The sequence below is a fragment of the Maniola jurtina genome, chromosome 2 (assembly GCF_905333055.1).
Source record: "Maniola jurtina chromosome 2, ilManJurt1.1, whole genome shotgun sequence".
Taxonomy (NCBI): Eukaryota; Metazoa; Arthropoda; class Insecta; order Lepidoptera; family Nymphalidae; genus Maniola; species Maniola jurtina.
Window position 1 is genome coordinate 3,922,958 of NC_060030.1, and position 15,261 is coordinate 3,938,218.

The 15,261-nt window shown below is 35.6% G+C and overlaps 1 protein-coding gene across 4 annotated transcripts in view; it reads left to right on the forward strand.

Moving 5' to 3' along the window:
• Window positions 1–15,261, forward strand: part of LOC123870097 (solute carrier family 12 member 6) — a 346,267-nt gene that overhangs the window by 130,346 nt on the left and 200,660 nt on the right. The gene's annotated exons all lie outside the window — the stretch shown is intronic.

The window sequence follows — 15,261 nt, forward strand, 5'->3', positions numbered from 1 at the left end:
ATAAATATACCTACGAAGGACCCTTATACAACTAATCATAATATAATTAAGTATTGTTCAACTGTTTGTTATAAAATATACTTATTATTTAATAAAAAACAATTTTCTTAAAGGGATAATTATACATAAGTATAAATAATTGTCTTATAGGCGCCATAAGCATATCATTAGGTAACAGATCTTGTTTCTAAGAGGTGGATTTAAGTAATATAATTATTAGCAATTTGTTTAATTATTATTGCATTGTATTCAATACTATAATTATTTTATTTCTGCAACCATCTTATTAAATTATGAAAACATGCGACAATGTATAGAGTAATAATTGTTGTCATGGCATCTAGACTCTAGTCCACTTTCCAGATATAATTATACATTCGGAATAGGTATATTTATTAACGCCCGACCCAAAAAGAGGGGTGTTATAAGTTTGACGTGTGTATCTGTATTAATTTATAACACCCCCGACATGTGAAGGTTACAGTAACTAGAAAAGAGCTGATAACTTTCAAACGGCTGAACCGATTTTCTTGGATTATAGCTAAGAACACTCTCGATCAAGCCACCTTTCAAACAAAAAACTAAATTACAATCGGTTCATTAGTTTAGGAGCTACGATGGCACAGACAGATACACAGATACACACGTCACACTTATAAAACCCCTCTTTTTTGGGTCAGTGGTTAAAAATCTGATGTACTCGTTACATACCGTATGAAAAAATGCGTATGAGAAGCTAAAACATAGAAATGTTTAAGTAAATAAAAAAGAATCAAAACTGGATCCTGATTCTCATCTCATCATATTACTATGTTACGACACTATAGAAAAATAGTATTGCAATGACGGTGAATTCAGTTGGTGATTGAAATAGGTCTGTAATTGTTAAGGTTATTATAATTTCATTGCCTGACTTTAAATAGAGAAATAAATTTCCCATGAGACATTAATTTGATTAATTGTAATTTCTATTGTTTCCTGTAGTGTCAAACAATAAATTATTATAAACTTCGGTGTTGCAATATTTTTTTTTTAATTTATTCAATCTAAATATAAAATATGCAAGAATGCCAAGATGGTTTGACCACTAACACAATGCATTAGGCACATATTCTTTTTAACGTAGTAACAGATGCCAGGTATCGTCATAAAATAGTATGCTTGATTACGCAGTTTTATAGCTTATCTTGCGCTAAATACATGCCTAGAAATCGTATTGAAATATCAAATCGGGAAACTTAATTTGGCACCAGTTTTTCAATTTGAAAACTTGCTCTCACGACCGATTTCTAGCTTAAGCCAAAATTTTGAAAATGCACCACAATTTTAATGAAATCGATCGTGAACTGTCCCTAAGTTTTCGAGTTGGTGTCAAATCATAACTTTTCCCGATTTGATATTAAATATAAATATCGGCATTTTTATTTTATTGAATTGCAAGTTAAGCCTTCTCTGCAATCTCACCTGGTGGTAAGTGGTGATGCAGTCGAACTTTAATTTGGAAGGGGTGTAGCAGTTTTCATTACACCTTATCGGTTTCCACACGGCAACGTACCGGAACGCAATCGCCTGGGGCACGGCTTTGCCGGCAGAGTACCTATTAACTTAATGTAACAGCTCTAATGTAACTTAAACACTGTAAAAGGCATGGAATTTGAGTGACGGCAGCTTGAATTCCTTGACTTGTTAGCAAAGTATCTTTAAAATACCTTGAAAAATAAAGTTCCATTTTCATTTTTCTAACATGTTTATTTTACTTCATGCTTAACAGACTCGAACATGTAAGAAATATTCAAATCAAACATTAAGCACAACCAACTTTTTTTTTATGAAACTTCGAAACTATGGAACTCCGAAGTTGGAACGCTGAGCATAGAATCGCAACTCCGGAACAGAAAATTTTGATTTGGACTGATTTAGATGCAAACTAAAAATTTTCTACAAAAACGAAAGCCATCTTTATTCTGTGACGACATTAAGGACAAGGGATATTCAGCAGCATTCGGCGTCATTAAGCAATATGGAACAGAAACAATTGCTGCATTTTATTGACATTGCTGCAGATTGCTCCACTGATTGCTACAGATTGATCCATACGTGTTGCCCAGCAATAGTTGCAAAAATTGCCCATGTTAGCGCACCTTAATAATATAACATCTCACTGGAAGTGACACGTCGCCTTTCATTATTGATATACTCATGTCAATAATAATTAGGCAAATACCTTTCAAACACAATTTATAAGACTCGAATTTTTATGTTTTATTTTTACACTTATTTCAGACCGGTCCAATGATCTAAAATAGTATTAAAATAAAACTTATAGTCATACCAAAAGTGTATTAAATTCAGAGTTGTTGGGCCACAAAACTAATTAACGTCAATCATTTTAAAATAGCATGTGACACTTAATTTTTTTTTTTCATTTTTAGGGTTCCATATCCGAAGGGTGCCAACGGGTCCCTATCACCTGTTAAGCCTCCGCTGTCCGACCGTCCATCCGTCCGCCCATCTGTCCGTCTGTCCGTCCGCTCATCTGTCCGTCCGTCGTGGCTGTAGGCTCTGTCTTGTGAACTGTATTAGGAGAGAGTTAATATTTTCGTAGAATGTGTATTTCTATTGCCGCTATAACAACAAATTAATAAAAGTTTAACCTCCCCCCCCCCCCCCCCCTAAAATTAAAAATAAAATAAAAAGTGTTTTTTCTTGTTGGGTAAGGAACCCTTCATGTACGAGACCGAATCGCACTTGGACAATTTTTTTATACAGTTAACAGAACATTTTTTAAGTTGTTTTGACTGTCCGACGCAGTTGCGTACTAAAATAAAGATATCTGTGTCAAATAACTACAGAAATAATTTTCCAAGTGATTGCTTTCTTAGTGGCCATAGATAATAAAAATCTGAGATCAATATATCAACCTTACTTTTTACTACTTGTCTCTGATACTAATTATTTAAAAAGTTCGCCATCATTACTTAATTAATTACAAAGATGGTTATCGTATATTTTATCTATCGGCTAATTAATATACTAGCATAAGCTTTAGGTACTCGGCTACTATCGTTTTTTTTTTTTGCGTGATAGTCTTGTGCTTGACGACAATCATGCTTAAAAAGTAATGATGAGGCTTAGGTTGTAACGTACTGGCCTAGAAGATACCTATTCAGTCTTGTTTTTAATCCCCGACCCAAAAAGAGGGGTGTTATAAGTTTGAAGTGTGTATCTGTGTATCGGTGTATCTGTGTATCTGTCAGTGGCACCGTAGCTCCTAAACTAATGAATCGATTTTAATTTAGTTTTTTTTTTTTTGAAGGGTGGCTTGATCGGGAGTGTTCTTAGCTATAATCCAAGAAAATCGGTTCAGCCGTTTGAAAGTTATCAGCTCTTTTCTAGTTACTGTAACCTTCGCTCTTGTCGGGGGTGTTATAAATTTTTAATTTACACTCGTTATTAAGGTATTTAGGTTATACGAGGCAAGAAACAAAAAGATCATTCCACACCTTAGCGGTTCACTATCGTATGTAGTTGTTTAGGTACGGATAGAATATACAATAGGGACCCACATGGGCAAAAAAGTAAGGTAAATTGAAATTCAATTAGATCCCATGGGATTTATAAAAATCTAAATCATATTTATTTATAAAACCTAAATTTATTTATTTTTATGCATTGAAAGTAGAAAATGTTTTCATATGTATCAAAAATTGTACATAGTTACATAAAGTAGACATTAGAACCGCATATCTCTAGGTAAAAGAGAGAGAGAGAGAGTGTGATACCTAATCTCAAATGTATGTGTACCTAATAATGTTTTGATAAGTAACTTTTCATTTCATTTCATTACCTAGTCGACTTTTTTAACTTTTTTAAATCAAATGATGTAAAGCGAGATTTTTATTAAAATAATAATATTAAAAAAAAAGATTTATTTCATAAAACAGCGTAAAAGTTGCATCACCACCCATAAAAATATGCGTATAAAATTCTAAATATACTATTTTTAACCCCCGACCCAAAAAGAGGGGTGTTATAAGTTTGACGTGTATATCTGTGTATCTGTCTGTGGCATCGTAGCTCCTAAACGAAAATGAACCAATTTTAGTTTAGTTTCTTTTTGTTTGAAAGGAGGCTTTATCGAGAGTGTTCTTAGCTATAATCTAAGAAAATCGGTTCAGCCGTTTGAAAGTTATCAGTCTTTTCTAGTTTTCCTATAGAGATTTTTGTGTGAGGGTTTTTTAAATTTTAAGTTTTATTCTTTGTCACCTTTATTAGAATGTACCCAACATTCTAATTTATATACAATAGCGTGCCTGTGACTTAATTTCAAATTTATAAAAAATGAAAAAGAAAAAAAGAAGAAAGAAAAAAGAAAAGGCAACACCTATGCATGCCATTGTATTATTATAATTGAATACCTTTTTTTATTAAATATCATGTAGATATTTGCTATAAATATTTCATTTGCTATAAAATCCTTGTAGAATTTAGTGCTTCAGACATTACGATAAGACTTGACCGTTTTATTTCTCTTTTGATACTTAGCGGGCTCTTAATGGATGTTACATTTGGTGGGAAATACCCATTCTTATTATTTTTAGACTAATAGATAGTGGAAGTTGGCTAAGCCTGAATAAAATAGTTTTTTGACTATCCTGGTTGAGGCTTTACTTAAGAACCTTATAAATACCTAGTATACAAAAATCTGTTTAAAATAAATAAAAACTACTACGAGGTACTTACTTACAAAAAACAAAGGACAATAATAAGGACACATTTTTCTATGGAGGCTACAACTTGATGAATATTTTCATTTCGAGAAGGTTTAATTCCTGATCTTGGAATGTGACACTAATTCTAAAATATACGGGAATATCAATGAAGATGTAAGCCAAAATATAAACGACCACGCTTATCTAAATTATTATAATAAATGAGGAAGTGTGTCTGTCTGTCTGTTTGTTTTCACGACTCAATCGCTGAACTGATCTTTATAAAGATGTGCACAGAGTTAAATGCTGTATTCTGAAAACGGAGGTAGGTTACTTTTAAAGAAAAAAAAAAGAAAAATCATTTTCTTATCTTATCATGATCCTGCAAAACTAAAAAGTTCCCATTGGATTTTTTCCCAAACTCAAATCATTTATTCAAAGTAGTACCTAGTGTTGTACTTCTTTTGATGGTCAGAATTGTTAAGATATGTCTGATGATACACTGGTAATAATTAATTACGTAATCTTAAAAACAAAACTACGTGGGTTCCAACGCGCCCAGGTCAAATTAATAATATTTGGATGTTTGTTACTCCTAGACGCCACAATGATGGAACTGATTAGGCTGATATTGGCAGGAAAGAGAATATCTTACCTACACTACTTTTTATCCTGGAAAATCAAAGCATTCCCGCGAGATTTGTAACAACATCACACTATAATATTATAAAGGCGAAAGTTTGTATGTGTGTGTGTGTGTGTATGTTACTCCTTCACGCAAAAACCATTGGACGGATTTGGCTGAAATTCAGAATGGAGATAGATCATATCCTGGATTAGCACATAGGCTACTTTTTATTCCGGAAATCAAAGAGTTCCCACGGGATTTCAAAAAACCTAAATTCACGCGGGCGAAGTCGCGGGCATCGGCTAGTACATAATATATCCACGCGGACAAAGTCACGAGCATCGTCTAGTATTTTTATAAATTCTGCTAAGGCCGAATATTATAGGATCTTATTAAAAATTCACAATAACGCATCCTTGATTTTAAGGTCAATGATTAGCATAGGTGCATTATCTTAGATTATGCACATTCCGAGTCCGTGCCCAGATTAGGCGCGGAATTGTGTAACGTGTTGATATTTCATCTTCACAATAAAATATCTTACAATAAAAATTGCTCAGAATTGTCACAAGCTCGGAATTCCACATCGCCTGTCTATCGGTCTGCTATTTGTAGTAGGTATATACTTATTTTGAGGATTGTACTCAGGGCATCCAAAATCTTGATCTTCCTTCACCGTTCTACCATAGAAAAGGGAGTGTATTTTTGTACTCCAATCGAGAAAGTGTGAAGTGGAATATTGTCAAGTGTTAAAGTGTTAAAGTGGCAAATTGTAAAGACAAGTGGTAAAGTATAAGAAATACAGCATTAATTATGAGTAAGTTATGTGTTATTTCACTACTATTAATAATAGTAAAATTAAAATCCTGAGATCACAAAATGTAGGTATCTGTTGGCGCGATCTGAGTTAGCGCCAACATCGACAGTGGTAGTGGTCGACATCCAATCTTTTCACACGAATCGTGTTTGCTCAACGTTTCTGATACGAACCGCTAAGGTTTCAACGCCCTTTCAGCGACCGTGTGACCTATGACATAAGTATTTTCAAGGCAATTAGTAAATAGGTATCTTCTAGGATCATCATCGCCTAAGATTTTCGTTTTCTCGACCTTTAAATATAAATTATAAAATTAAATTTATTTTATTACACACATCAGATAGAACATGAAGTTGCAAGATAAGATTCTGATTATATTCGGTTTTATTGGAATTCCATCTAAAATAAAATATTCAATAAGCAAAAATAGTTGGCATTAGCTCCAGTTTCCAGTTGCATCATTTATCTGCTCACGTTTGTATATAGTTTCTTACTAGCTGATGCCCGCGACTTCGCCCGCGTAGATGTAAATCTACAAAAACAATTTGATTTTCCGACATAAAAAATAGCGTATGCCACTCTCCAGGTCTTTAACTTAATCCTTACATTATACCCTTCTCATTCTGAGAGGAGACCCGTACTCAGTAGTGGAGCGGAAATGGGTTGATCATGATAATAAAATAACATTTAAACCACAATCAGCCTTATACCTCCTCAGAGACACTGCTGTCAGGGCTAATGGGCACTGACTACTGACTAATGCATACACAAAAACCATAAGACTATTATTATTTTACACAATATCGATTATTATCGTGGATTGACTACCTTTTCCTCGTGTCTTTTTCCGCGTGGATTTGGGGTTTTTAAATATCCCGAAGAAATTCCTAAGAAAAATTCCATAGGAGACATAGAGTAGCTGACATAGAGTATACCTACTCATACAGAGTAGCTATCCATCAGTAAACTTTTTTTTGAATCGGATGAGTAAATTTCATACTTGGTACCTACTTACAAACTTTACCTCTTTATAATGTTAGTGTAGATACGTATCAGGTTAAATGCGTAAAATAAAACTACACATCCAGCATCATCATGATCAACCCTTCACCGGCCCACTACTGAGAACAGTCTCCTCCCAAAATGAGAAGGGATTAGATCATAGTCCGCCAAGTTGGCCTAGTGTGAATTGACAGACTTCAACTTTTAATGGAGAACTCCCAGGCATACAGCTGTACTCACGATGTTTTCCTTTAAACCACCGTGATGTTTAATTGCTTAAAACGCACATACCTACCTAACTTTAAAAAGTTAGAGGTGCATGCCCGGGATCGAACCCCCGACCTCCCGACTAGGAGACGGGCGTCATAACCACGAAGTTATCACGGCTTTTGCACACATGTAGCATACTGGATATTTTTTTTTATTAAAATGCATAAATTTGCTTTTAGGAATCTGCTAAAGTTAACATTCGAGAATCTACCCAAACTATTAAACAAATCTTCTGTACTTATATAATGTGTTTTATGGCATGTTTTCGTTTTGTGAGATAAATTATATGTAAATAGTTTTATAAGCATTAGGTATCGTGGTAAATTCCGTGAACGGATTCATACGTATTTATTGTGTTTACAATTGTCTGTTTTTAACCCCCGACCCAAAAAGAGGGGTGTTATAAGTTTGACGTGTGTATCTGTGTATCTGTGTGTCTGTGTATCTGTGTGTCTGTGTATCTGTGTATCTGTCTGTGGCATCGTAGCGCCTAAACGAATGAACCGATTTTAATTTAGTTTTTTTTGTTTGAAAGATGGCTTGATCGAGAGTGTTCTTAGCTATAATCTAAAAAAATTGGTTCAGCCGTTTAAGAGTTATCAGCTCTTTTCTAGTTTTCTTGTAGAAAAGAAGGTTAGATAACCGTTAGGTTCATAATATTATGTCAATAGACAAATGTCAAGCTGTCAAGATGGACGTTGCCTAAATACATAATTATTTATTTGAAAATGATGTTTTGGAAAACTCAAATACTTTGGATCGTCGGGGGTGTTATAAATTTTTAATTTATTAGTAGTAATTGCTTGTTACATCTAGTGCATAGTTAGCGAAATTTTCATTATATTGTGACAATAATAATTAACAGATCAATTTCTCATTCTGTATGACAAAAAATCTTTTAGTTAGCAACAATATTGGCATGTTCCTGAATGTACCTAATTTCATTAAAATCGGTTCAGCGGTTGGGCCGTGAAAACGTAGCAGACAGACAGACAGACACACTTTCGTATTTAATTATAATATTATAAGTATGGATGTAGATAACATAGGAAGCACTTACTTTAACGGTGAAGGAAAACATCGTGAAGAAACCTGTATGCCTGAGAGTTCACCATAATGTTCTCAAAGGTTAAGTCTACCAAACCGCACTGGGTTAGCGTGACAGACTTTGGCCTAAACCCTTCACATTCTGAGAGGAGGCTGGCAAGAGCTATAAAAAAAATCAACTCTATAGCCATGTTTTACCATATTCTGGCAAAATAAGTGATTATGATTTTATACGTTTGACTACAATCAATACCTTGATTGTATCTACTTCCTGTACAACTTTTCGTCACTCTCGTACTGCCAAGCGTCACTGGTAGAGACCTCTTATACAGATAAGTGCTTCCCTGTCCATTATTTCTTTCTTTTTAACCCCGACCCAAAAAGAGGGGTGTTATAAGTTTGACGTATGTATCTGTGTAATTGTCTGTGCCATCGTAGCTCCTAAACTAATAACCGATTTTAATTTAGTTTTTTTTCTGGTACAAATAAAAAAATATATATGCTCCGGAGTGGAACTGTATAGTAAAAAACCGGTCGATGAAATGATTTGGCTAATGGTGAAATTCGTGTCGCACCACTTTATACCCTTGCCTTGGGACGCTCTACATTTGTTTGTTGCTGTGAGTTGTTGCCTCTCTTGCCGGCTACTTGGGGGCTCATCACCAGACACCAATCATGATATTTGGCTCGTGATGCTGGCTGTTTACCTACCTAAGTAGTTTAAAATAATAAGAAAACTATATTATATTATGTAATTTTTATTTCCAATCTATTACAATTCACATCGCACCATTAATATCTAAAGCTTTCATGGTATTCAGCTTGAGCGTCGTATTTCACGTACGTAGTACCTACCATGATACTTAAGGGGCATGAGACGAACCTGCCCGCGAAATTCAAATTTAATTTGGTTTTTCGCAATTTGTAAACTAATACGACAACGTAGGCTTATGGCACTTGAATTGCGCCAATGGTAGTATCATCCTCACAGGTTTATATAAAAATCTTTACTTGAAAGGGTCCAGTTTAAGAAATTAGATCTAGTATCGACTATTTTCACAAATTAGTCGATACTAGATTCCAATACCATAGATAGAAACCAAATTAAATTAGAATTTCGCGGGCAGGCCCGTCGCTTCCACCGTAGGGTAACTATTCCGAGTATAACAATAAACATTTTACTCGTTCGTCCGTTTACTGGGAATATTAGTAAAAATATTAGGTAAACTAATTTCAATTTGCTTATTTGAATTGCCTGCTCATTTGCTCGCTATTTTATTATTTAAAAAAATTGTCTAAGTACTGTGGAGCGGACTAATACTTATTGATTAACTTCCTTTATTAATTAAGTAAACTTATGTTATTATTGGCTACTGTGGACTAATACTTACTGATTAATTTCCTTTATTACACACTAGATGATGCCCGCGTCTTCGCGCAGATTTAGGTTTTTTAAATCCCGTGGGAACTCTTTCATTTTCCGGGATAAAAGCTTAGCCTATTACTTTCCATAGCCATGCAAAAAATCACGTCGATCTATTGCTCTGTTGTGACGTCAATGAAGGACAAGCCAACAAACCTATAAACCAACAACTTTCACATTAATTATATAATATGGCTAGTGATGGGAAGGGGTGACGACCCTCAGGAAATGAGGAACACAATACAGAACTTTCTTTGGTCATATACCTACTATAATACAAAAAAGTATAGTAGGTATAGTATGTGAATGAGAGCGAGATCCAAATCTATATAAAGTATGCTATACACACACGTCTAAAGTTTCAATTTGGGTTCATCCGTGGCTGCAGGATATGGGTAGTTTAGTTCCACCATCTCATTTAAAGATGTGATCCATTCAGGCTGAAATGCTCCGTCCCTCGATCCTTTACACGCAGACCCTCGTAAACTTCACATTTGGCTTTTATAGCCAAACCGTTACATTAAATAAAATAAAAACCAGCCAAGTCAGACTCGCGCACCGAGGATTCCACATTTTGGATGAATACGTGCAATTATTTTGTTGCTTAAAATTGCAACATTTGGCGGACTTAAAAAGCATGCAGCAACCTTTTTCTTATAACGTTGGGAAATGGACTTACGCATCCCTCCCGGGAAACGAGGAGGGTAAGTATGTGGGACTCGCCATCCGAGAGGCGACCGGAATACCCACTAAAACCTACCGGCACTTCTACGCGTGTCGCCTGGCCACTGGATCATGGGAACACCAAACATTCTACCGCAACCCACTTTGCGACGTCCGCCGAGACGGACCTTATACCGGGCACCTATTTGTCAAGTCACAGCGCGTCTGAGGCGAATGCGCCTCGACCTGGGGTCTTAACGAACGATGGCTGACAAGTCGCCTGGAGTTCTCACTAAGGTGGCAGGCGCATGTAGCCTGCACCCCGTCCTTCGGCGATGGAGAGGCTGTTGCGTCGGCCTTCCGCTGTCGTTCTGCCACCTACATTCAGGAGCATACTTTATGCCGAGACAACATCGTTTGATGTCGTGCTGTAGGTACAGTTGGAATATTACGGTACTATATTTACCACCAATCCTTGTTACATTTTAAATGATTGGACCTACAGTCCTGTGGCATGCCGCAATGTCGCATTCATGGTTGTTTACTACATCTTAATACTACATTTATATATGTATATATGAAGATATACCTATTCTTAAGGTCTTTGGTCACATTATGTTGCTCTGGCGTATATAAAGTTAATATGCTATGACCAGTAGTAGGTAAATAGGTAATAATAAAAGTCCTTATAAATTTTTTTATAGATCTTGTCACGGTTTTGATGCGATGTCTGTTTTTGGTCTTCTCCTATGCTTGGTCTTTTTATAGAACAATTCTATCGACCAGAAAATTAATACAATTGCATAAAACGAAGATAGAATATAAAAAGCTGTTGTATAGCTTTCGGTCAGATCTCGGACAGCACCTGGAAAAAATAATGTGGTTATTCTAAAAAAAAATCATCTCTTATCTGGTTTATCTGGCTTCTATCTATTATATTTTCTCTTCATCAGAGAAATTCTATAGCTAGGTTATTAGTATAGTTCGTTCGACCAATAGGTATGCCAAGCCTTTCAATAAATTGTACACCTGAATCTTATCGCAAAATCCATGTTTCCATTGATAAAAATCTTAGCAGTAGTTTCTAGGTTTAGAGCATATAAAGAGACAAACTCAGCAGAGGGACTTTGTTTTATAATAGTGTATTAGCTTATGTCCACGACTTCATCCGCATAACCTACACAAATTACAAACCCCTGTTTTATCCACTTAGGAGGTTGAATTTCGAGAAATCCTTTCTTAGCGGACGTCGATGTCATAATAGAGCTGCATACCCAGCGCAATTCGTCCAGTAGTTTGACCTGTGCGTTGATAGAACAGTCGGTCATTGAATCAGTCAGTCAGTCAGTCAGCTTTTCCTTTTATATGTATAGAAGATGAACTATGAAACGTACTAATAGCGGATATGTATGAAACGTACCAATAACAGGTCCAACAAACAAATTAAAGAGGCCAAATATCAAAAAAAGTAATCCCATTGCAGCAGAAAATTGTTCTAAAGCGACGGCATCCGCGACCACGACGGGCGTAAGCACCATGATGATACAACGCGATATCCCCATTATTGTCATGAATGTCGTCATCACAATTCGGTTGTCCGACCAGAGCATCCCTTAAAGCAGACATGAACAATTTAGTCGAAATATAAAAATAATAATACAATAAAGGCAAAGATTGCCTTGCCTCCTTGCCAGGGAGGCTTCGGCTGTGGCTAGTTACCACCCTACCGGCCAAGTCGTGCCGCTAAGCGATTTATTGTGTAGAAACTGATAGGGATAAGAGTTTAATGAAACTGCTGAAAATGTAAGCGGGTTAACTTGGAAGGGGTATCCTTCCAAGTTAACCCGCTTACATCTTAGATTGCATTATCATTTACCGTCAGGTGAGATCGCAGTCAAAGGCTTAACTTGTATTAGAAATTTTTTAAAAAATTAATGCAATATACCGTGGTACATTTGGGCATAACTAGGCTCATTTAATACTTACCAATTCTAGATGCAAAAGCGATGGCCAGTCCAACCACATAAACCTCGTGGCTCCCAAGTTTCGCCAGCACACTGCTCATGAATATTAACAAGAATCTCGACACTAAATCTCCTAACGCATTCAGTGACACAGCCCAAGCCACTTGGTTCTGAAAGCATTTGTATAATAAGCGTATGAAAATTCCATAGACGAAAGACAATATTATTTTTATTTTATTTCTGATCAACCCTTTCCGACTCTTTACCGTGTATAGGTCTTCTTTCAGAATCAGGGTTTGGCTATCGTCCACCACGCTGGCCAAGTGCGGATTGGCAGACTTCACACACCTTTGAGAATATTATGGAGAACTCTTAAGCTACAGGTTTCCTCGCGATGATTTGCTTCACCGTTAAAGCAAGTGGTACTTAAATGTTTAAAATGCCCGCCCGGGATTGAACCACCGACCTGTCGAATAGGATGATGACGTCTTGACCACTAAGCTATCACCGTTTTTTATTACTGCAATATTTATTACTCATGAGTAAATATGAAGAATAACTCTGAGACAGATTGGATTCTGAGAGATTTGGCACAGCTTAATAAGTGAAGATTTTTATGTTTGTGTACGTAAAATTCGAAAAGCAGTTGATGGGTTGACTTGATATTTTTACGTCGCATTTCCTTATTATGACAGTATTTTTTCATACTTTTTAACGCCCGACCCTAAAAGAGAGGTGTTATAAGTTTGACGTGTGTATCTGTGTATCTGTCTGTGGCATCGTAGCTCCTACACGAATGGACCGATTTTAATTTAGTTTTTTTTTGTTTGAAAGGTGGCTTGATCGAGAGTGTTCTTAGCTATAATCGAAGAAAATCGGTTCAGCCGTTTGAAAGTTATCAGCTCTTTTCTAGTTTTCTTATAGAGGTTTTTGTGTCGGGGGTTTTTTTTAATTTTAAGTTATTTATCCCGAAGTTCGCACAGAAACGGGAATTTTATTTACTTGACTACTAGCTACTTGTAATTAATATCAGAATGGGCCACAATGAAGCGTGGCTGGGCTTAGCTAATATTATATTTAAGACATAAAAATATTTTCCTAGTTTTCGCGACCCTAAAGTATGTCGAAGATCAACGCATAGGATACTTTTATCTTGCTAAATACCGAAAAACGAAGAAACATACCTATCACAAAGCTGGCGGTTACTTGGCAAAAAAAGCATGTGAAGTCGAGGGTAGAAGCAATATACTTACTTCATTCCATCCCATAGAGTATAAAGCTTGAGGGACCATGAGGGTGAAAGTCATTTCGGTGAAGAGACTTAGAGCAGCTCCGACACATGCGTTGGATAAAAAAAACGTTCTGAACAGCGACACATCTATGATGTGGTTTACAAATTTCCTGAAACGAATAATTAATATATTACTATTATAATTTATTAATCTAATAATAATTATTATTATATTAGGTAATATTATTATTGGTTAAAGAATAAAACCACTTTTACGGCCTTCTGAAAGGTTCTATCATATTATGTGATTTCTTGCATAAGTAGGTACCTATTATTATGCGATAGTTTCCAAAAAGTGTAAAAAATAGATGCGAATTTTAAGAGTCAGTGAAAATTCTGTTAATTGGATTCAAAATCTATATGAAATGCACATAATATCAAATCTATCTTATACCTAACTAAACCATAAACATGGGTTTTTTTAAACTAAATAAAATATTATTTGTACATTGAATTTCAAAACATTGGTTTATTAATCATGACATTGTTATGAGATAAAAATTAAAAAGTGTAAATTAAAAATTTTCAACACCCCCGACAAATTATTTTCAAATAAATAATTATGTATATCTAGGCAACGTCCATCTTGACAGCTTGACATTTGTCAATTGACACTTGAATATTATGAGCCTAAGGGTTATCTAACCTTCTTTTCTACAAGAAAACTAGAAAATAGCTGATAACTTTTAAACGGCTGAACCAATTTTTTTGGATTATAGCTAAGAACACTCTCGATCAAGCCACCTTTCAAGCAAAAAAAGGAAATTAAAATCGGTTCATTCGTTTAGGCGCTACGATGCCACAGACAGATACACAGATACACAGATACACAGACACACAGATACACACGTCAAACTTATAACACCCCTCTTTTTGGGTCGGGGGTTAAAAATCACGTACTTTAGTCGGCTGCTATGTTCCTTTGTTTTCTCTCCAACATTTTTTGTAGTCTCGTCAATCTCTTCCGAAATTGAGAAGGATATTATCAGTCTGTTTTTCTGTGCTTTTTTTGACGCGAAACGTGTTATTATATCGCTGTGATATTATAATAAGATGTGGGTAAGAATTATTGTCAATTTTGTGAAATTATAGAAATGCAACAGTCATTAGTATTACAAACTAAATATTATATATACTTTTTGCCTTACTGCCCTTAGGTAGATAGGTACCTACTATGAGGATTGGATACGTAGGTACCTGTAGTCGAATGTAGTGTTGATTGGATTTCCGATAGTCTCTGCCTTTGGAAGGTTTCCCTCTCTGCCGCTTCTATAGTCTATGGAATTGTCAATTCCTTCTAGTCGAGTGTCTGAAGTATGAACCGTGCCTATTTCAGATGATCGTACAGGAAACAAAACAGTAGCTATACAAGGAACCAACAGCTTAATTAGCTATACCTAATCCGCTGAACCAGACAAATCTGTTAGTGCAACATGTAGCATGC